The sequence below is a fragment of the Mesocricetus auratus genome, unplaced genomic scaffold, assembly GCF_017639785.1.
Source record: "Mesocricetus auratus isolate SY011 unplaced genomic scaffold, BCM_Maur_2.0 Super-Scaffold_100008, whole genome shotgun sequence".
NCBI lineage: Eukaryota > Metazoa > Chordata > Mammalia > Rodentia > Cricetidae > Mesocricetus > Mesocricetus auratus.
The window spans coordinates 4687552-4708246 of record NW_024429192.1 but is presented as its reverse complement, the minus strand read 5'-3'; the positions used below and the strand labels follow the sequence as shown (position 1 = coordinate 4708246).

The following is a 20695-nucleotide window of genomic DNA, read 5'->3' as shown; positions in this document are numbered from 1 at the left end:
CGATTCTGGTTCAGCCTGAGCTCTCTACTTCCTGGCTGCTACGGGGTGTGGCTCATGACCACAAGTTACTATTGCTGTGCTCTCTGGCCCTGATGGACTGCATCCTCCAACTTCTCTCTTAAAATGCTTTTGTAAGACAGGTTATGATAACACGGGGAAAGTAACCACGCAGTGTAGGCAATGTATATCTCTGCACTGATATATAGGGAAGGACTTGCTTTATGGGACTATTCCTACAGCTTTATTTGAATTTTTGAGTTTTATTTGTGTCTTTCCTAGTAGAATTAATCTCTGCAAAGTTAAGTACTTGTTGATGCTTTTCCTTCTTTTTTAGAGAGAGAGAGAGAGAGAGAGAGAGAGAGAGAGAGAGAGAGAGAGAGTACACATACATATGTGTGTGTGGGGGTTTATGGAGGCTGGAGAAGGGACTGGATCTGGGGTTACAGGGGCAAGCGGCAAGTGTTCTGAACCAGCCCCTGCTTACACATTTCAGCTACTCTTTGTTGAAAGAAGAAGTGTGAAAGTCTGCACTCTGGGCTTCTAACTCCCCATTTGACTTGGTAGTTTTACTTCAGCTTGTCAGTCTCAGTCAAGGGCCATACTGTTTCTGTCGCACTTACTGCACATTCCAGGGAGCGAGCAACCCTGGGAAACCCTCCCACGCTTCCTGACTGGCCTTGCTCTGTTGCAACAGGACTCCCAGTCAGGGACCTGCAGAGCTTATGACCACCCCAGGCCAATTAAGTGTGCTCAGGAGTAGAGCTGCAAGGCTGGCGTCCAGCAGACCTCTGGGTGAGACCTCGTAGGACTCAGTCTTGGCTGGAATTCTGACACGGACGCGGCTAGTGCGTGTGCGTGCTTGGCGCAATGCCTGATGCAAAGCTGATGTTCACCAGGTACGTTACCGCCATGCATTTCCATTTAACTGCTTTTCCTATGCCGTTGATACCAAAGAGCCTCGGTTGTTACTTACCCAGTTAGGCCACTGAGTTCCCATCAAAAGGCTGGCACAGTGGGAAATCACTGGTGTCTAGTTTCTATGGGTCCAGTTCCGTTTGGAATAGGTGGATTATAAAACAAAACAACAACAAAAACCTTAATGAAAGGACAGTCAGCCAGTTTTCTGCAGAAGCAAAAACATATTGTGTAAGTGGTTCGTGCACCCTGACTTCCTTAGGAAGGCCATAGAGACCTCAGGTTGACACTTGCCCTTAATACCTGTAAACCAACCTCTTACTAACTGGCTTGTGGTGGGGTGCACCTGTGCCTTTCTACCAACCAAGCAGTGGGATATGGCAAGGATGGCCGGACATACAAGATCAGTGATTGTCTACGATCACAACATCCATTTGCTCCCTCTTTCTCCTCACTGGCTTTAAGGAAGTAAGTGGCTACACTAGGGAATGTCAGACAGCAAGGGATAATAAAACATCCCAGAGTCAAGAACACAGTCCCCCCTGCAAGGATTCCCACTGACACCTTGCGCACAGTAAGACCGTCAATGAGACAATCCCCGTAGCTTTGAAGCCACAAGGACTCGGATTCTGGCAAATGCGAGAACTCACCAGTGGACCCATCTCCAGTTAAGCCGCAAACGAGACCACAGTGTCAGTCGGCACCCACGTTGTAACCTCGTGGGACATGAGGCAGAAGACTCAGAGTGTGTCTAAACTCTTGACCCAAAGGAACTGCAAGGTGACAAGCCACCACTGGTTTAAGCCACGGTATATATGGTTTTCTTGCTCCACCATGAAGACAAAAAATTGGCATCACACACTTAGCTAGCATCTGCTACAATTGCACGGTGTCTCAGATGCAATAATGGGCTCCGGATATAGGATATTACTTAGCGTTCATCATTCACTATAAATATGACCTGCCAGGCGCATCCCCACACATCCTTTATGCCCTTGTTCTACAGACACCAAACAACCCTGTGACAGCAACCGGAGCAAGCACAGCACTTCTCCCATTGATCTCATTTAATGATTTCTCCCATAAACTATTTCTCTTTAGCAAGATGAAATGCTCATGACAAAAACAACCTTATTTATTGTAACCATTGTGCCTAAATATGCAATCACCATTTTAATAAAGTTACTGATGAGGCTCAAGGTTTCTGAAAGAAGTCTGAGACATCTTCCATTACCAAAGGACAGACTTAGGATCCAGCCAGGCTGGCTGGACAGATATCAGAACATAAAATGAAGCAATTTGTCAGGCTTCAGATCAATGTTTGCCAGAAATCTTTGGGTGACCTAGGTAGGGCATACAAGAAATATCATCTTTTAATGAAATAGACCATTCTGAATGTAAATAGCAAGTTAACATGGTGAGCATATGCATTGCATATTGTGGTTAAGTAATTCTATATTTCTGTAGTGGAATAATTGGAACTGTCTTGGTTTTTAGCAACTGTGGATTTTGTGGTTAATAATGTTGTCTAGTCTCGTTATAACAGTTGCTTGGGTGTACATTTGTCTGTGTAGGTGATTTATACACAAGTTACAGGTCACCAAGAGTTAAACCACAGGGATCTGTGAGACTGCCCAGCAACAGGTGTCACACACACACTCCCTTTTCCAGTTTCCAGCTTTTCTTGTGAGTCACAAAACTACTTCTATCACATAAGTAAACAGTGAAATCCGGTTACTGACACTAGAGATAATTTCTATAATGGGAAATGAAGGCAGGAATTCCCTTGCTACATAGAAAAGGTAAAAAAAAATAGCCTTTTGAAGTCATTTCTGACTTTTATGTCATTTTTTGTTTATCTAATATTCGTTTTATGCCACATGGGTGTGCTTAAGTGTACATATGTGCAGCATGTGCATGTCTGAGTCTGTCAACGTCAGAAGAGGGCACTGTTTCTCCTGAAACTAGAGTTACAGGTAGCGGCAAACCACCTCGTGGGTGCTGGGAACCAAATCCAAGTCCTCTGTAAGAGCGGTAAATCCTCTAAACCATTGAATTATTTCTGCAACCTCACCTCTGATATGACATTTTTTTAGGATCAGTGCTATATATTTTTAAAGATTTATTTCATTTTCATTGTGTGTGTGTGTGTCTATGTGGAGTACTACTCACATGAGTGCTAGCGTCTATGGGAGCCAGAGAGGGTGTTGTCTCCCATGGAAGTGGAGTCAGAGGCACTTGTAAACCATCCAGCATGGTGCTGGAAATGGAACCCAGCCCCCCACCCCACCCGAGAGCAGCGTGTGCTTTTAACTGCTGAGCTGCCTCCCAGACCTCACTGTGCGCGTTATTGTGAAGTTGATTACTTTCCCCAAATCCAAAGCTTTCTATTGGAGCTTTCCTTCCAGCTTATATTGTTCTTAAATTCATTCCTTGTATGCTACTAGTATTTTATTACCTAAAAGTATTGTGTGTCTTCTGACAGTAAATAAAATCATGATCATAAGACTTTGTGTGTTTGAAAAGCAGGCAATTACAGAGCTACTCAGTAAATAGGTGATAAGATCACAGGGCTTTACAAGCAAAGGCTGCTACCTTGATGTCTGCCTCTTATAGCCAAAATATCGTCTAACCTTTAATCACAGCTATTTGTCAGCCAAATAGATGGTGCACTGTTCTCCAATTAAAATATGAGATGATATCATGTTAATTCGGAATCCATTCTCATTCCTACATCTTTATTTCTCTTAATAGGGGTTATTAATTTGTTGTTCAGGAGAGGACTAAAAATAATACTGCCTGCAATGACTAATGTTGAGAAGAGGCCAGGTGTATCCTCTGTGGCCAAGAGTGCAGGCTGGAATCAATGGCTTTGATAAAGTCAGCAGTAAGGCTGGAGAAGCACTAATCCTCCTGGATCTGGTTGCTCTTCCAGGGTCTGTGATAGGAGAGACGGGGGAAATGGTAATATCTGTGTACAGATTTGTCCATCACCAGGTCCTTCACCATAAAGACAGACAATGAGAATACAGACAGTCACGTTGTAAGATATGTGAACTCTAAGTCTTCTTATAACAAAACAGTATGAGACTAGCACAAGGGAATTAAAAAGTAGATAATAACAGAAGAGGTTTGAGGTTAAGAGGAAAGTGGAGACTAAGAACCAAGGAAAGAAAAGCCAGGAGCAGCTGATTAGGCTTGTCCCCGCTGCGGAGATAACAGGTAATTTCAGCATGGCGGATCACTGGTTTCACCTCTGCCAAATGTGTTTTACGATGATAACATCAGCTAATGGTGATAGCCATGTTAGCCCAGTCATAGATTTACCGTGTAGCACTAGAATGTGGCCAGCATCTAGACCCGGGACAAGTTGGTGACAAGAGCGTTATCTTCCCTGAGCGGTATTCTCCTCAGAGGACATCGATTTAATGAGGGAACAACTTTAAAGCTGTTGCTGACCTTGGAGTCAAGAACCCTCTCAGAGGCTGGGGACGATAGGAACTCCACTGAATCTTATTTTTGCACTAAACAGTCATTAGCAGGCTGACAAACTTGGAGAAAGCTCAGTCCCCCAGAAGTGTGCGCACACACGACTAAGATGACACCATCAGAGCCACACTTCTGGTCTCTCCTGCAGAACTCGTGGCAGGACCACACCCTGTAAGCCAAGGATGTTGGGCAAACAGCGTTTCACTCAGGATGACAAAGGTTGTCTGCCTTAGAAGAGGTGGCATGGCACAGAGGTGGACATGGCCCCCGAATGGAGAATTAATCGTCGCTGTCAGAAGCCGATGAGCACTGGGGATTTCTGTGACTGTGGTACAATCCAGTACACTCTGACCAATACAAGAGACATCTGAAGAAATGTGTTTCAGAAAAATGATCAGAGACGCTAGATGTAATAAATCAGAAATTTAACATATTTTTAAAGCCTATGCAGGCATAAAATCCCTACAGAAACTAAAAAAGAATTAACACTTTGAGTCATGATTATCAGGAAATAAGAGTACTCAGTAAATTTTATAGTGTCTCAACAAGAGAAGATAAATCCTTAGAAATCTCCCAAGTCTTTAACTAAGAGGAAATTTTAAAGTAATGTGTTTATCAAGTGGTGAAACTGTGTTTGTAAAAGGAAACACGTATTTTCTATTCTCACATTTAAAAGAATCTGCGAGCATCCCTCAGTAATAATTACCAGATCGAGGGCCAAGACAATGAAAATATAAAGTAGTCATATACACGCGGTAGTGCCCAAAGGTGAGAATGTGTTTAGTAAAGAAACAGGCAGATTAAACAGCACCAGAGGGGTAAGAGCCACACCCTAAGGGCTCCCGAGGGCTGCATCTGACACAGTTCCTACACCAAGACAGACAGCATGCTGTCTGCTTGCAGCTCAAGGAGTCAGGAATGCCCACGACTCCACACATTACAAACGATGATGGAAATTAAATCATTCTGATGCCACGTAGATGCCTTGGGCCTCTGATCTATCATGTTTCAAATGTCCCCACTCCAGGAAGAAAAGAGTAGACAGCTATGGAGGAAGGGCTGTTCTGCAGAACACTGGGCGGGCTGGGATCCATTGAGACTCTCAAGGTCATGAAAAGCAAGGCAGGGTGGTGAATTAGCTCCACTGGATGAAGAAAGGCTAAGAACATTGGTGAAGCATATCTTTGTGTGTGTGTGTGAGAGAGAGAGAGAGAGAGAGAGAGAGAGAGAGAGAGAGAGAGAGAGAGAGAGAGAGAGAGAGAGAGAGAGAGAGAGAGAAACTTCCTAAAGAATAATTAACTGAAGTGGAAACACCTATTCTGAACACAATCAACACCGCTCCATGAGCTGGGCTTCTGGACTGACTAAGAAGCAGAAGGTGAGCGGAGCAGCCAGCCTGTATCCCTCTCTGCTTCTCGACTGTGGATGCCACGTGATCAGCTGCCTTAAGCCCCTGCCAAGACGTCCCTTCAGCGATGGACCATCCCCGCCCAAACCGTTACCCCAAACAGACCATCCACGCTGAAGTGACTTTGTTTTGTCACATCCATAGGATAGGTAGCAATCACGTAAAGAATGGGCAAGGCTCTGTCCTGTAGCAGTGTAAAGTGACGGTAGTGTCAAGTTTGCAGTGTAATATCTTGGGCTGAGTTATGCAGCAGGAAGACAATGTAACTGAAACAAGCCAATGCCAGGGCTGGGGCGATGTCTGCAGGTGAGGTCCCAATCCATGCAAGTGTGAGCCCCTGACTTCAGAGCCTCGATGCCCATGTAAAGTCTGGGTGTGAGTGTGAACCCATGAACCCAGCACTGGAGTAGAGGGGACACAGGTAGAGAGATCCCAGAAACTCACTGGACAGCTGCACTACTGGTTGAGTCAGTGAGATCCTGGTTTGGTGAGAGACCCTGCCTTAAAATACAAGATGGGGAGTGGTTAACATAGACCCCTGCGCTCTACGGGTCATACACACATGCACACACATGAATGCATATGGACGGCATAAGATCGTCTGAACTGGACCTGCTTTTAAAAACCAATAAAAAATATTTTATTTTACAGGTCTAACCTTTTCCCAATTGCCCGCCTGTGATCTCAGCATCTGGGGAGCGTAGGCAGAAGATCGGGAGTGCTGAGTCATTCTCTAGGACATAGCAAATGCAAGACCAGCCTGGCCTATGTGGGACCCTGCCTCAAAAAAAAGAAAAGGCTTAATTACAAAAGGAGTTTAAAATGGAACCATTCAGGCTTTCCCTGCCTTGTGCCTCCAGGTCTACCAGACATCACCCATTGTATTTCTTTGTGTAACTAGCCTGTCCCCCAAAAGGCAGCTTCTGAGCTTTTCACTCTGCCACCTGCTGGGACAAGGAGTTCAAAGAGAATGGAGTCATGGGCGTGTGTGAATGCGCGTGGCTGGAGATAAAAGCTCACGTTCAAATTTCAGAATCAATTGTGAAGCTACATTGTAATGGCCTGATTACAGGTCTCTTGAAATCAGGGACTGATGCCTATTGAACTTAATCGTACACGAGCATCAAACAATTAAACTATGTAAGAGCTTCTGAGGCCTGGGCAAATTTCCTTGTCCTTTGCATTTGATCAGCCTGCACGCAACCGTGTCTAAGAAGTAGTCTATTCAGCGAGGAGATGAACGGAGGTACTGCGGGGCATCGGGCCTGTGGTTTGCCACGGGCACTCCAGGGCAAGCTGAGAACGAAGGGAACCCACACCCACACATCCTCTCCATTGGAAACTGTCACCTTCTGAGATCTCACAGTGCAACATAGCGACATCAAGCACCTAGACCTTTCTGGAAGCGTCCGGTCACTCATACCTGGCATTCTACTGGCTCTCCAGGAGCCTGTGCTGCACTTGGTGATGCCCACGATGTGATGTGAGTGTCTTTCAACTTTCAACTTCATTTCGAGCCTTGATTTTTTTTAAATACAACTTAAACACTAAAGCGCACATAGATAAACGGAAAGACGTTTCCTTTTTGTACATGTTGGAGTCTCCTGAATTTTACACTCAAGATGTAGTGTTGCCATTTAAAGGCAAAGAGTGAAGTCGAATTGACACTTTGAGTCACAGGCAGCAGCATCCCCGGTCTTGGGTGGTATTTACTGCTCTGGCAGATTTCAAGCCCCCACCCTCTTCTCTAGGGTCTGTTTATGATGCCTTCTCCTTTATTACAACCTGTCTGATCATTCCCCATCCTAGTCCAAGAAAAACAAAGAGACCGCTTCCTTAGTTCTTTCTTTTTTTTTATGTTGTATGTCACTTCTACCAGAGATACACAGTTACACACACATGACTTTGTCCCAGACCAGATGGACTTCTTAACATTCCTGTTCACTTTTAGGACACCTTTCACACCCCTTTGTCCTTGGAAGGAAAAAGAGAGACTGGTGAATGCTATGACTTGTTGCAACCCAACCCTTTGAGCAAAAGTGTGTTGACAAACCCCACATCAAACACCGTTCGGCATGGCTTCACTTGCTCCGGGAGACCGTGTTTGGAGAATGTCTGATAAGCCTCACCAAGAAGCCATCACACGCCTCGGGATCTCGCAGAATTATCTCAGCCTACAGAGATCTCATCCTGCACTTGCAGTGAGGCGCGTCGATAAAGTCAGACCCCAGTGTGGGCTTTGATTTGGGGCCCCGGCTGATGACAGCTGAACTGTTGATTTAATACATTTTGTGCAGATAAAGGTGAGGGTTGGCAACCACACAGCTGTCTTCACAGGTGAGGAGACAAAGATCTCCGACATGCTTATTTCTCACAGCCCAGGTCCCTGACCTGGGCCTGGAAACACATCAAAGGCCACACCTTCCCTTCTCAGGCACTCCCCCAGCCCTTGCTCCTCTCCTGATGGTAGCTCCTCCTGCACCTCTCACCAGTCAAACAATGAGGCTATTATGCTCCCTGGAGAAGAGAACCAGGGTAATTACCTTCCCGGCCAGGTGCCAGGAGTAAGTTTCCTTGTGTGCAATTATTGTGTGGTAAAACGGCCGAGGCCATGTTTTTAAAATTTGTTTTCTTTTCTTTGTTTTCTTTTCAGTCACTGAAGACCAGGTTGCAAGACACTGGCCCCAAGCCCCGGCATCAACCACAGGCTCACAGCCTTCTTTAGAACCTGGGTTTGGTTGTCTTTCACTTTCTCCCAGCGTGGAGTCTTATCATATTATAATTACAGCCCCACATGAGTGTTGATAAACAAGGCCAGCTCAGCAACAGTGCAGAGCGAGGAGTAATCCCCAAGTTTCTACCTAAGCAGCCAAACCCATGTTGTTTTCAACAGTGACGGGCTTGGGTGGAGTGACAGAGATCAGAAAGACCTCTGATTGGCACAGATGGAGCAAGGACAGTGTCATTAGGAGGGAAATGCGGACAGGGGTGAGGCCTTTGATCTTCTGATTATCGTATCTACAAATCTCCCCATAGGCCTTCTCCATCGGCCAAAACAGACTTAAGAAACAAAGAGTACCCAGTCCTGGTTGTAGGGATGGGTGCGCGTTGTGCAACTCTTACTTGTTTGGGGCTATCCCCCCAATGCTTTTATTCCTACTTGACACTAATAATTATGACCAAGAATTAAAAACTACCTTATACATGCTAGACTTAAACACACATATTATCTGCTACTCTGACAAGAAGGTATTGTTAATTCTGTTTGATGAGAGATCTTGAAGACTAGCAAGATTGATACTGCAATATTGATTATTGAAGCTAAGTGTGGCATAAGAGACAGAGAGAGGTCCGTTTCATTCCAAATTTTAAATTCTCAGCCACTCTACTACACCAAGATTCCCTCCCCATGCAAGACAATAGGAAGCAATAGTGTGAGCATCAGTTAGAGCCCTGGGTGATAGCATATCTTCACTGAGGGCCTCTGTCACTTAGCTCACGAACTGAACAGCAGGAACGGCCTGATTTGTTGGGACCTCTCCAGGCCTAGAAGGTTCGAAATGGCTGTCAAAGTGACCATAGGATGTCCAGATAGACATCATTTCAGGATGATCTGTAAGGGGCTTGCAGGATGAGACTAGCTTTGGGATTGTCACACACTATAAGCCAGCCTTCCCTCCTTAAGATGAGCAGACACCACCCTGTGGAGGGGCTCAGTAAAACATCACCCATCCTTTCTCATCCCGTCCTATTCCATCCCGTTCTGTCCCTTCCCATAGTATCCTACCCACTCCAATTTTCTATCCTTACATCTTATGCCATCAGCTGTCACACGGTTCTAAATGCGGACTGAATTAAACACAGGTTTGCCTTTGGCCTCCAACGTTCAGATGGAAAGTTACTAGGGGACTTCATGGGTCGTTCCTCCTAATAAGACTTCTTTCAGATAAATATACCTCTGCTTGATTCTGTTTCTCTGGAGACCCCTGGCTAATGCATCTGGCAAGTTTTTAAATGATTAAAGAATTTAGCCCTTCAACAGTATGAACCTGCAGATTGCTAGAAAATTTCACTCTTTACCCCACTAGCTATTTTCTTGGACCCAGTTTACAAGCTTGCATGGTCTTCACATTAGACAAAGGCAAGACCACAAGGCCATGTCAAGATGACCATTCCATCTTGTTTGTTACCTAGAACAGCTTCTACAGACATGGATGACCACTTTATTTTACTGAATACTGGGCGTCTAGATTCATTTCTATGTTGAACGCTGGCCCCAATCACTGCAGGTGCAGGGAAGATTAGTGTTCCGCAGAAAATAGACGAGGCTAATTCCCTACGTAAGAGTGTTTCAGACTCTATGAGTTAAGAGTGATGGGGAGGGGATGGACCAGACACAGAGTGTGGGCTCCCTCCAATTTCTAATTCAACTGAAAATCCTCTGGGTCCATGCTTTCTTTTACCACCATGTATAGCATGGGGTTTAGCCCTTATAGATTCTTGGCTTCTTTACACACACACACACACACACAGAGAGAGAGAGAGAGAGAGAGAGAGAGAGAGAGAGAGAGAGAGAGAGAGAGAGAGAGAGAGAGAGAGAGAGAGAGAGAGAGAGAGAGAGAATGTGCTCTGGAATCCTTAAAGTGATATTGCAGGTAGCAGTCTTTGGGAAGTAGTTATGATTTAGATGATGTCACGAGGGTGGAGCCCCATGGATGGGTTTAGCATCCTTGTAGGATGCCCCCAGAGACTTGCTTCCCCCTCTCACAACGTGCAGACACAATGGAAAGAAGACTGTTGGTTGGGGCTAGCCCTCATCAGACAGCCATCTCTCAAAGCCTTAATCACAGATTTCCTGGGCTTTCAAATTGTAAAACAGGCTTTCTTTTAACAATTTTTAGCTGCATAGCCTATGGCATTTTGCTACAGCACCCCAAACTGACTATGGCATGAACATGTTTTCCCGTGTTCATCCCCCCCTCCATCTCCATGTCTCTGTGCCTCTGTCTCTTTTACCTACACATATATAATCCCTGGATCATCAGCACAAATCAAAATCTCACCGTGTCACTTTCTCTTTTACAAGTTATATGCGTATTACTTGGAGTTGAAATTCAGAGGCATGTTATGCTACAGCCTGGAGAATTAAACTGAAACAGTCGCTTCTGCTCACTGAAATCCCCCAGGCTTGTGTGTGATGTTTTTCACCCCTTTCTTCCCACTCCCTGCCACCCATCTCTCCACCCCTAACCTCCCTCACACCACCTCCCTCACACCGGGAAAGAGCCGCCGAGCTCTCTCCTTGTCCATTTGTCTTCTGCTTCCAGGCTCCCCCACCCCTCCGCCTGACAGTCTTTGGAAGTAGGAAAAATTTTATAGTCACATTTACACAAGAAAAAAAATGAAAGGACTCACATATTGATATAGTCCACAGTAGAGCAACACCAAGTAATTCTCCACCAATCTTGGTAATCAGAACTAATTAATTAAGAATTAAGGCGTGTAGATTAGTCCAGGAAAAATTAAGTGGCTCTTCATCTTACCAAAGGATCTTTGCCAAGCTCACAGCTCAGCCTAATCTGGTAAAGAGACTGTATAATGCTCCCATCTACAATGTTAGTCCTCAATAAATTACAAGAGAAGCAGTTTGTTGGCAGTTTTTAATTAGCAAGAAGAAGACGGCCACATCAAGGCTGAAATCTTAGCCTGTGAAGTGCTGTCTGAAGCCAGTTAAGGCAGTGTAGGATGCTGGTTAGAACCTGGTAGGGCTGGAAAGGCAGAAAAACATGGGAATGAGTTTTGGCTTGGTCACCTACTACATAGGCAATTGTCGCAACTCATTATGTCTGCCAAAAAGATAAGCTCAAGCCTTTGCTCCCAACACCTCTGCATGGAATATTATTTGGAAATAAAGTCTGGGCAGATGTCATCAATTTCAGATGAGGTCATCAAATCACCCATTACATAATGGATGGTCTTATATAAGAAGAGGGAGTTTCGTATATAAACGCACACACAGAGAAGATAGTTACGGGCCACAAAGACACATATAGAAGCACATCATGTGACTCTAGAGACAGAGGCCATGGAGACCCAATACAGGTCAAGAGTTCCAGGAATTCCTGTCCACTCCTGGAAAGTAGGAAGAGGCAAAGAGAAAGCCTCAGAGGGAGCCTGGCCCCGTCCTTAGTTGTCTTGAGACATCTAGCTTCTAGAACTATGACATAACACATTCCTGTTGTTCTCAGAGACCCAATTTCTTGCACGTTGTGGTGACACAACACCTAGTCTGAGGTGAGGTAATGACAGCCCCAGGAAAACAATGCTGTCAATATCTCCGTTGATAATACCACTAGTGACTGTACTTCCCTAGTGAGTGTGTTCTGTGGACTTGAAGAGCAAATGTGTGTGTTGCATTCTTCTCACGGTTTCTGGCCCCCATTGCCTGCTCTACACATGTGGTTTTATTAACACGTGTCAGCTACCATCACACAATTAACTGAGACCCCTGTGCTTCTAGTAGCTAGAGTTTTAATTCTCTCTCTCAACCTATATATGACAACCGTCTCTGCAATGACCATCTTGACATTTCAGCCTATGAAGCTGGTCACAATTGTACATTTGTTAGCTTAGATATAAAAGCATCAAATAAACAATTTTGTATACACAGCTATAAAATAACTGGATTATAAGGAAGGAGCCGTCTCCTTGAGCCGTTGGATGTCACCTTGATGCCGTCTTTACCTACACTACTGTTACCCAGAATCTTGTCAAATGGAATCCTTAATCATCAAGGGCTGGCCCCTTGAGACTTGTAAGCTCCCCTATTTGTGTTTGGTAGCCATGGAAACAGTCTTTGGCCTTGATACTGTTGACCACACCCTGCTCTGACAACAGGAGCCAGTTTATGTCCTTGCTATGTCCTGCACTTCCAATTCTCTGTGATTTCTTCATTTTCTAAAATAAACATGCATCATTATAACAATTGAAAAGGAAACACATTATTTTGGTAATCTATTATCAGTAGCTAAGCAAAAATAAAATGGAAGAAGAAGCCATCATAAATCACAGGTCCTAAATCCACTTCAGTGATTTATTTGAAAATGGTGACAGTCCTAAAGACCCCCCTGCCAATGCTTTCATCGGCACTAAAGAGTGTAGAAGGCTGCATCATTCCTTTGTCCTGAGGGGAGTTCCCAGCCTGACCCATTTCTCTCTATCTGGGGGACAGTGTCGGGATAAATGGTCATGAACTCAAGGAGACCTGGTCTCGACTTTATGAGGTTCTGACCTTCCACTTTGTAACTGAACCAAGTAGACGCCAGCTTGTGAAGTGTTTTCCCATGATCCCAAGGCTGGTTCTCTCCTAGATGCTCTGTCATTGTTGCCCTGGTGTGAGTTGACCCCACTGACATGCTTCCCATGAACAGAGCACAGCAAAAGCCACAAGAATCCACACCCAGGACAGGTTATAAAACCACATGACCGCTGTTAACTCTTCTCTTATTGTTTCAGATGGAAGGCCGGTGCCACCCTGGGAATTGCTTGACGGACAGGTCACTTGGCAGAGACTGAGGGTGGCCAGACAGCCACCTATGAATGTCTTCAAAGTAGACCTATTCTTAGTTGAGCCTTCAGGTGCTTCGAGCCCCGGTGACACTTGGCTGGCATCTTTGGAAGAGGCCCTAAGCGTGTGAGTCACTCAGATTCCCGAATCTCAGAGACACTGAGCCAGTGTGTGGCCCTGTTTGTGACACTCCGCCAGAATGTACACACAGCACTAGGAAACAGTGCCGAGCAATGCACACCCCTCCAGGCATCCCTCATGGCTTTGTCCCAACCCTTCAAGACGGTCACATCGGCAGTTCCAGCGCATTTTGCTAGACACAGGTGCGGACCACATCTGCTTAGCAGTCTTTTATGACTCATCAACTTTAATTTTCTGTTTGTTTTTCTCTTGCTCCACACATTTCTTTAGCTCCTGTAGAATCCCTGTTGTCTCTGCAAGGATGGGTTTGTGTTTCCCACACTCTAGCTGGAGTAGTGTGTGTATTTCACAGCAAATTCCTAAAGATAAAGTCGATGTAATCTTTTACCTTACTTTGCTCAATTAAATTGTTCAGAAGGCCAAAGCAGTATAGACACTGTGGTATTTAACATTTGAATACTGGTGTTGTACACCATTTTGGGAAGTACCTGTCCTTGACATTGATCAAGAAAACACTTTTTTGTTGTTGTTGCTAATGTACTCAATTTTTGTTTGTTTTTGTTTTTGGAGAGAGGATTTCTCTGTAGCTTTGAAGGTTGTCCTGGAACTTGCTCAGTAGACCAGGCTGGCCTCAAACACATAGAGATTCACCTGTCTCTGCTTCCTGGGTGCTGGCATTAAATTCATGGGCCACTACTGCCCAGCATATACTCAGTTTTTATAGTGACCGTGACTAAAAAGACAGCTCACTATTTAAAAAAAGAATCACACATGTGTGACATGTCACTAGGTAAGGTGCTTATGAGGCGAGCATGAAGATGTAAGTGTGGACCGCACAGCATCCGTGTGAAGAAGCCAGGGATGGTGCTGTGTACCTGAAACCCCAGTGCTGGGTTGGAGGGGACAGACACTCATCGATCCTGGGACCTTCAAGTTCACTGAGACATCGTATCTCAAAAAACCAAAACCAGCCAACCAACCAAATGGTGGAGATGCAACAGAGGCGGCCGTCCCTCCTTTAGCTTCCAGCCTCCGCACCTGCCTTCACGGGCGAGCACGCCTGTGCACACAGCTGCACTCTCTGGCCCTCCCCTCCCCCTGTCTCCCGCGCTCTGCAGAGGCCCAGCCGGGCATCGCACTCTGATGGGAAACAAGGCGGCTGCTTTCCCCATCAGCTCCCCTCGTGGGTCCTCAGCTCCTTCCCTATGGAGCTTAAGTCACTGCAAACGGGTTCTCAAAACTGCCTCCCCCCTCTCAAAGACAACGATGCTGCGCCTGGGGTGGCCATTGCAGGGTAACACAATGCGGCGTCCTTGGGATCAATGTCTGCTAGGAAAGTCGTCTGTGAACTGCCAAGGCAGGCCCAAGCGTAGAGAGGCCTCAACAGGGACGGCATGCCAGGCAAGCACGTCTGGGGAACCGGCTTGTCGATCAGGATACACATTTACTTACTCACTCACTTATTTACCTATCCATGCACTTATTTACACATCTGTGTATTTTCCTGTTTGTGTTTATCCATTCACAGCATGGCACTCCTTTGAGATAAGAGAGTCTTGCCATCAGCCTCTCCAGCCTTGAAGAGTTCTGGAAGTTCTGACTTCCGGCACACAAGAGTCTCCATCTCTGATGCCTTCAGACTCAGTTCTCTCTCATGTCAGTAACAGGGAGGGAAAAGAACAGTGGGTCATGGGGGTGAGTTTTACCCAACTGCCAGATAGTCTATTCTTATAGAAGTAAGAATTATAATAATGCAAGTGATTTTTGGAGAAGGTGGTCAAATTATGACTAATCTGCATGGGTGCTTTTGTTTTTCATCCTTAACTGAACGGAAATACACGTTTTTTTTTTTTTACGACTTTGCCATATTTTAGTCACAAAGAACTCTCACTATTCTCCCATGAGATAATATTGCCAGATATTTATACAGGGAAGTAAAAATGACTTTAAGGACAGAGAAGCGTTAGCCTCACTTACACACACACACACACACACACACACACACACACACACACACTGAATGTTACAAAAAGTTCAATGTTTTGAGATCAAGAAGTTAGTTACACAATATGCCAAGAACCGGATCACGCTGATGTCGGTTCTGGTATTTTAGACTCCAGGGTCATGTCCCGCTGTCACGCTCCCACTGGCAATGGCGGGCTTCGGGTTCTGAGAATGCCTCTTCCTCCAGTTTTCCTAGAGCTGGTAGCATTTGTTTTCTTAGCTTCCTTGGCTGAGCACAATGCAAAATTGAGACATAACAAAATAAATCTGCAAGAAAAATATTTCCTGTAACTATGCCTCCATGTCATTATATTCAAATAGCCCACAAAATATAAACAAGGGTGGCTTTTCCCCCATCAGCAAAAAAAGGCAAACAAGAGACTCACAATGTCACAGGCTCCTGATTGACATGAGAGAGCAGCAAGAGTGGAGACTCTCCTCTGCCGATGGCGCCTCAGTCCCACAAAAGATTAGGATGATCAGAGAATAAAGACAATGGGTCGCCTTTGCATAGGCTACATGGTATGAAAGCCCCATTGGCCAAGATGAGCTTCCTTTGGATTGGCACTGAGAAAGGCCCCAGAAGGGAACTTAGTTAGTGGCCCTGTAGTGGGCCTTCGGGAACTTGGATGTTGACATCCTGCTGTTTGATGTTTGCCGCTGGCTTCGGGTGAGCATGAGCCTGTGGATGGATGCTGCTCTCCACCTTTCACTGCTTGCCCAGTCCACTGAGCAGACACTCAGTAAATGCTTATGGCATGAATGAATGAATGAATGAATGAATGAATGAATGACTAGCCTCCGTGAAGCACTCCAAAGCGTTGTCTGGCTGCCAAAGGACCTCTATTCAAAAGGCAGATAGATTCCACAGGAAGATGTGGACCTGGTCTTCTACCTGACCAGTGCCCTCCATAACTCCTCATGAGTCTGTCCCCAGCGTAAGCTCACTCCTGGCCAGGTTCAAATCTTGTCATTTCTCACCCCACACATAACTTCTTTCTGAGTTGCCTGCTTCATGTTTACAAATTCTCTCCCACTCTGATTAGCTATCCTACACATGCAAACATGGGCATAACATCTAAAATGTGCATGCACCCGTGTATGTGTGTGGTATGCGTGTGCTGTAACGTTCTATATAAACGTTATAGTTTATAGGGACATTGTTCTAGTGGCAGCACTAGAAGAGGTATCTACTAACACATAAAACCAATCGCTAGAAAGGTGTTCAGGAACCCCAGTTTCAACATAATAAAACATATACCATACACAGTACAGCTGAGCACTCAGATCAGTTACAGACTGCCTCACGTATGATTAGAAAGGGTAATTTCATCAGGTGTGTTTCTTAAATCAATATGCAATAAGCCCTGAGGTGAGGTCAACCATTTGCCAGCTGACAACCCTGAGGAGTGGTCGAATTGAGGTGGGGAGGGCAGGGGACCTCATATTTGTTATGCCCGTTAGCATCCGGAAATTCCAGTCAGCTGTCCCGGGTCACGGTCTTCTACTCTCCCAGGGAGCAAAGTTTGGGTTTGGAGAGACGGAGGAGGGACACGGAATTGGTCCCCAGGTTTCTGAGACAAGTTCTTCACACGTCTTGACAAAACCATCTTTTTAAAATCAAGATTCTTTTCCGAATCCAAAGTGAAGAATGCCCCTTACATGTAAAACTTTTGCAATTTTTTTGCATTTTAAAAAAATGTGGGAATTGAGTAAAGAAATGTTTCTAAATTACATACCTCGAATGTTCATTACCAAACATTAAGGATTATGATGTGGTAATACTAAAATCAAGTGTTATTCTTTCTTTTGCAATAAATCATTCTTAAATAATAAGATGTGCTAAGTAGTGCCTCCCCCTCAGAAGTTAAACAGGGCATGCTCTCAAAACATCATATGATCTGGGTTTGGCTGTTGACATTCTCTTAGAGAAGGACTTGAGGGTCTTGGGACCCGGGTCTTGAGCATCCAGCTGCCCCTTCTAACAAGTCGCATGCAATTCAGCCCTAATTGTACATGGTCTCTGGGTCTCAGGAAGAGGGCAGACTATATAAGCGGGGACTAAGGGGGAAAGGCTCCGTCTACACAGCCCCAGGAGGCCATCAGATGGGTGCGGCCCTTCCTTCCGGGGTGTCTGCTTTAAGGACATCTATGTGCCTTGGCCATGGGCCCTCACCCATAGCCTTGTAAATAATCCCAATAAATGTGTTGGTTCCCCTAAGGGTGAAGGTTGATAGAATCAAGTTTTCTTTTGCCAGTGGACCCTGGGGAGGGGTTGTTGCTGCTTAATCCCTTTAAAGGGTGATAATTCTCATAACAAGATATAATGAAAATAGAACTATTTCCAGGGCATCCTGAAAGGTCTACATGTTTGTAGACATGTATGTGAGTGTACATAAGTATACACAGGCATACTTCTACTGAAATCGTAGTGGATATGTTTCTTTCTACCTTCTTGTTAATATCTGAGTAGCCATCTCTTCTCTCTTCAGGGATCATATACACCTTCTTCGTGATCATCCATCAGCTTTCACCCTGTAATATTTGTGTCTATACCAGCCTTCTCCAGGTCCTTCTGCACGCTTGCTTCTTGAAGGCACAGAGGGAGGCTTTTTTCACTGTTGAGTCCCAGTCATTGACGGTTCCTTGGATCAAACGTGTTTGGATGAGCATTTGGAAAAAGAGAAATCTCATCTTGCCGACATCTATATGTGTAGAGCCAAAGGGTGGTCTCGGGAAACAAGACTTTAAAGCGGTTTTCACTCAGGAGGTAAATACATTGGAACTAGATGTTTTCCTGCGAACCCTGCCTGGGAGAGGAGGCTGTGTCACTCTGGCCACTTTGGGTTGGCCAACCAAGTCCCAGATCCTGCCCAGATTCAAGGTAAGGACATAACCCTCCCTGGGGGTCAGGGTAGAGAATTTCTAGATACAAAACTTAGCTCTTTCCTTAAAACCATGGAGACGTTGTTTGTGGACCAGGGCTGGGTGTGTAGGAGACGCTTCACATATTTCTGTGACTCCATCGTAGGTAGGTCTTTCGGTGGTGTGGTGTGCTCGCTATGCTGCATCTATACTTCAGTTAATAGAGTTGATCGAGCCTCTCTACACGCAGATAGAGTTGATAGATCCTCTCTACACGCAGATAGAGTTGATAGATCCTCTCTACACGCAGATAGAGTTGATAGATCCTCTCTACGTGCAGTGTCACCCCCTGTGTGCTTCATACCACATTCCAGGAACAAATTCCAACAGTGGAAATACATGTCAAGGCAGCCAAAGATATACATGAAAATGGAGGTGGCATTTACCTTTAATAGAGTCTTTTTGTTGAAATAATATCATCTAGCACATTTCTTACAGATTTTACATTGAGGGGTATCACTCATTTGAAAACCATACCAACCCAAACCTAATTACAATCGAAATCATAGTCAAAGGATGGGAGGGTCATAGTCCCCACCTCACCAGGCTCCAAACAGTTGATTAAATCCAGACGTCTCTAAGTCAAGCACTCCCCTCGTAGATTCTTTCATTTGTTCTCATAAAAATGTGCCTTCCTTCCATTTTACTCAGAAAAAAACAACATTATTTTATAATGAGTTACTTGATATTCACAAGTCTTCTGAGTCTTCATTCCATTTTTGTCAAAAACAGGAAGTTGGCTCTTGCCAAGGATAAATGAACTGGAGGTCAATGTTTTCAATGAGGTTCAAAGGGTGGACTCTTCAACCTCGGCCCATTCTGATTCTGGCAGAGACCTTTCCCTGCCCAGACTATGAAATAATAATGGTGCCCTTTAGCAATTTGAGCTGTGTTCCCCGAACCTCTGACTCTATCACTAAAGCTCTTTTAACAACAGGGTCTTGTTTTATCTTTCGCAAACATCCCGGGGCATGCAGAAGCACCAGAGACAAACTGCATTACAGATTTTTAAATTTGGAGTGATGAGTAAATCAATATTTCCAAGTATAACAGGAACCAGTTGTACAAAATGAACATGAATCAGATATCGCGCTGGCCGTGCTCCAACAGAAGGGAGGCACAAAGAGGGTGGTTACGCAAAGTAAAAATATTAAGTGACATAATACAGCTATTGACATGCAAGTCTGAAAAATGTGCAGCTTAACAGTTTCCAGTGCCAGAGGAAAAAAAACTAATTTAGACTTGTTAATAGATATTGCTCTTCCCTCGTTTAATTTCCCATGAATGACAGCAAGTACCAAGAGATAGATATTTTAGCAATCCACAGGAAACCTACAGTTACAGCATCCTATAGACTATGATTCGGATGAGCACCTTAAACAGGCACCTGGGAGATACTGAAGGGACTGTCCCCAGGTGGATATTGGTACCTTCTCCTTTTCCTGAAATGTTTGTACAGGTTTTTTTTTAAACCTAATCCACTAAGGCAACTACGTTTTTGTTCTCCCATTTCAAGTAGTACAGAGTCAAGTTCAAGGAAATTCAACTGAGACTGTCAGGTTTTATTTTCTGACCTGGTCCAAAGCCAGGTTGCTCAACTAATCACATTTTGGAATTATCACTTACCTAAATTATGCTTGAATGGTGTTCACTTTAAAACTGGCTTTAGAGGGAACTGAGTATTTAGGACCATATGTGAGAAGTATGCCTATGGCTATAAACCTAATAAAATGTAATAACAGTTACTCTCATAGTCACTCCAGACCTGGGAAGGAAAAAAGACATGTAAGCTTGAGAGCAACAATCTCTCTCTCTCTCTCTCTCTCTCTCTCTCTCTCTCTCTCTCTCTCTCTCTCTCTCTCTCTCTCTCTCTCTCTGTGTGTGTGTGTGTGTGTGTGGTGTGTTCCTTCAGTGAAATCCAGGCAGTTGAAATCCACTTCCCTTTCTAAAAAAAAAAAGATTCTTTTCACTTTTATTTCACATGTATGAGTGTTTGTCTACATGTATGTGCATGCATCATGTGTGTGCAGTGCCTGTGAAAACTTGCTAGGGCAACAGATTCCCTGGGACCAGTGTTATCTGTGGTTGTTAGGTGGCAGGTGGGTGCTGGGAACCAAACCAGGATCCTGTCCAAGGACTGCAAGAGCGTCTCTTAATTAATACCCGAGCCATCTCTCCAGCCCCACAACCGAGTCCCTGTTATAACTGTTCTTCCTTTCCCTCAGCTCTCATGTTCTCCATGTTCC

At 44.8% G+C, this 20695-nt stretch overlaps 1 long non-coding RNA gene across 3 annotated transcripts; it reads left to right on the top strand.

The window, feature by feature from the left end:
- The first annotated feature begins 553 nt into the window (after nt 1–553).
- LOC121141881 lies at nt 554–13944 on the top strand. 3 transcript variants are annotated; one of them, XR_005878810.1, is made up of 3 exons: nt 565–896; nt 6464–8115; nt 13328–13944. It is a non-coding gene; the product is annotated as an uncharacterized LOC121141881 (long non-coding RNA). The 3 variants fall into 3 exon arrangements; XR_005878809.1 differs by lacking the exon at nt 13328–13944 and having other exon boundaries at nt 571–896; nt 6464–7295; nt 7764–9763; XR_005878808.1 differs by lacking the exon at nt 13328–13944 and having other exon boundaries at nt 554–896; nt 6464–9763.
- Nucleotides 13945–20695: the final 6751 nt, after the last annotated feature.